We start from the raw sequence: 2,992 nt of genomic DNA on the forward strand, positions 1-2,992 counted from the left end.
TGAGGTGCCCATCCTGGGACCCCGCTGGCATTACATGACGGAGACGGGGTTTGGAGTCATGATATGGGACGAAGAATGTGTGCCAAGAGAACAATGAGACAGAATTTTGGAAATTGGGACTTACTAAATAATTTAGAACACACGATTGCTATACTTGGTACTTTGGTAGAAAACACAGCAGTGGCTTTAGAGCCAAAATTTATACTACCAGTTGTGATTTTGGCCAAGGACCTTCACCATTCTGAGTCTCAGTTCCCATCTCTACAAAACGGGTACAATAATCATTGCATAGAGTTGCTGGGGAGTAATGAATTTGAACCCAGCATTCCCCCCCCCCCAAACCTAGAAAACCTCAAGCTGCTTCCTGCCTCAGGGCCTTTGCATGTGCTGGAACCGAAAACACCTGCTCTTCACATACTGGTTTGTTCTTGCCATCTAGGACTCAGCTCAAAGGTAACTTTCCCGAGAGAAGCCTTACCTGACTACCCAGCCCACCACAATACTCTCACCTGCATCACTCCGTTTTATTTTCTTTGCACTCAGCATAGAAATTACCATGCGAATTTATTTGTTTTGTGTCTTTGTCTATGGCAGCCGTGGGCAAACTACGGTCCGCGGGCCGGATCCGGCTAGTTTGAAATGAATAAAACTATTGAAAAAAAAAGACCGTACCCTTTTATGTAATGATGTTTACTTTGAATTTATATTAGTTCACACAAACACTCCATCCATGCTTTTGTTCCGGCCCTCCGGTCCAGTTTAAGAACCCATTGTGGCCCTCGAGTCAGAAAGTTTGCCCACCCCTGGTCTATGGCCTAGCCTCCCTTCCCAACTACTAAGGCTGTAAGTTTCTTGAGAGCGGGGACCTCTATGGCGTTCAATGGCCCATCCCCTGAGCTCAGAGTCGCATTTGGCAAAATCAGAGCTTGCTAAACATTTATGAATGAACAAATAAATGTGCCTGGGAAACAGCATGATATTTAAGTGTCTGACTCTCCCACAGGCCTCGCTGAGCCAAAGAGCAGTCAATATGGGTTAATGGGAGCTCTAGAGAAAGCTGTGGGCAGGGCCCATGCCCAGCCCTGCAGCTCCCAGGCTGCAGGAGCCATGAGGCTACTTGGGCTTCTGGGTGCTCCAGGGTAAAGGGCGACCCTCTTGCTGGAACATGAGGCTTTGCACCATCCTGGCCGGCTGGCCTCTGGCCTCATCTCCCTGAGCTCCCCAGCCTGCAGTCCATGCTCAGGTCAGATCAGACACCTCAAAGTGCCTGCCAGAGAACACGGGCCGCTTCACGCCTGTGTGCCTTTATACACACTGTCCCTTCTACCTGGAACACCTGCACCCTTGCTCTGCCTGGCTAGCTCCTCAGCCAGACTGGACTCCTCTGGCCATGCCCAGCCCCCAACTTCCCAGGACATTATAATGATCTGTTGCCGTGCATATTCCCAAGTAGCCCAGAGATCTCTTGAGGGCAGCGACCAGCTTTTGTGCCACCACTTTGAAGCACAATGCCTAATGCACCAGTAGGTGCTTAATAGATGCTCCAGCACAGCATTTGGACTTTGGGGTCCCAGGCATTAACACAATTCCGGGAGCACACAGTAGGTGCTCATTGAGAGCCCACTGAGTGCATGAACCTGAACAATTTGACACTGGCAGAAGCTCAGGAGGGGAGGGGAGCACCGGGGTAGGGTAGGAATGGGAGATGCTTCTAGATGCCTCAGAGGGAAGAAGACAGAGGAAACCTGGGAAAATGTCCCAGGAGAATGGACACACCAAAAGCAAAAATAAAAAGCAAACTCGGACGCATGGAGGCATAAACACAGGGCTCTCTTGAGCAAGAAGAGAGAAAGAGAGTAGGAAGGATAAAAGAGGAAGGAAGGATGACTGGGCTCAGAGAGGACAAGATGTGCCCTTGAGAGCTGCAGAGGACAGGAAGCCAGGGAGCAGGCCAGGCCAGTACCTGCAGGATATCTGGCGCCCTGCTTCAGCCCCCGGGGGTAGGTAAAGGTGGCAGGGGCAGCCCGGTGCAGTGGGCCTCCCCCAGGGTGAAGGGCTGGGGGAAAGGCCACACGTCAGCAGGTTTGGGAAACTCTTTTTCTCTTAGCTCAGGAAAGGCCCTGTGTCATGAAACAAAGCACCCCAGATATCACAGTCTCAAACCTAGTTTCTTGCTTTTGGGTGAGCAACTCAGCTGCTCTTGCCTCAATTTTCCCATCAGGAAAGTGGGTAATATTCTCCTTATTTAGTTTAGAGAAACATTAAAATCATTCTGAGCTGGGACATGTAAGTGAAATGGGCACAAATGTGAGGAATTGACATCTGGCGGTGATTTCCCCCAAAGCCCTGCGGTGAACGGATCACTGGGGGCCGCCGAGAAATCTGCGTGGAGAGCCCTGGAACCCAGGCTCGGGCCCTGGTGTTTAGACCCCAGTGCCAGATCAGCACACTCAGGCCGAGTTTGTTCCCAGGTGAGGGGTGAGTGCCGCACGCATGCCAGTGGCTAAGAGACAACGGAAGCCGCCCACAGCCGCAGAGCAGGACTGACCATCCAACCCCACTGGTGTCCTCTGAGGCCTCCACAGGAAAAGGGCTGAAAACACTCTTCTGGCTAATCACATCTCAGGGCGTGCCAGGGCTCAAGGAGGCAGCGTTCTGGAATCATCTGAAGGGAGAAGGGAATGGGGCTCTGAGGCTGGAGACACGGAGGGTCTGTGACCGTGGGGAAAGACCACTGGGAGTGCTGGCTTTGACGTCAGCCACACCGAAATGTGAACTTACCGTATTTGCCGGCGTATAAGACGATTTTTTGGCCCTGAAAAATATGCCTCCAAGTGGGGGGTCGTCTTATACGCCAGGTACACTTCAGATAGACTGCCCATAGTGCTTGCCCCGTGCCATAGTGGCCTCCCGATGCCCGCCCACTTCATTCCACATACCGTTCAGGCATCAGCAGCGCTGCTGGGTGTATGCTCGGCTGTTATGCGATTTT

Source organism: Myotis davidii, unplaced genomic scaffold, assembly GCF_000327345.1.
Source record: "Myotis davidii unplaced genomic scaffold, ASM32734v1 scaffold1036, whole genome shotgun sequence".
NCBI classification, from domain to species: Eukaryota; Metazoa; Chordata; class Mammalia; order Chiroptera; family Vespertilionidae; genus Myotis; species Myotis davidii.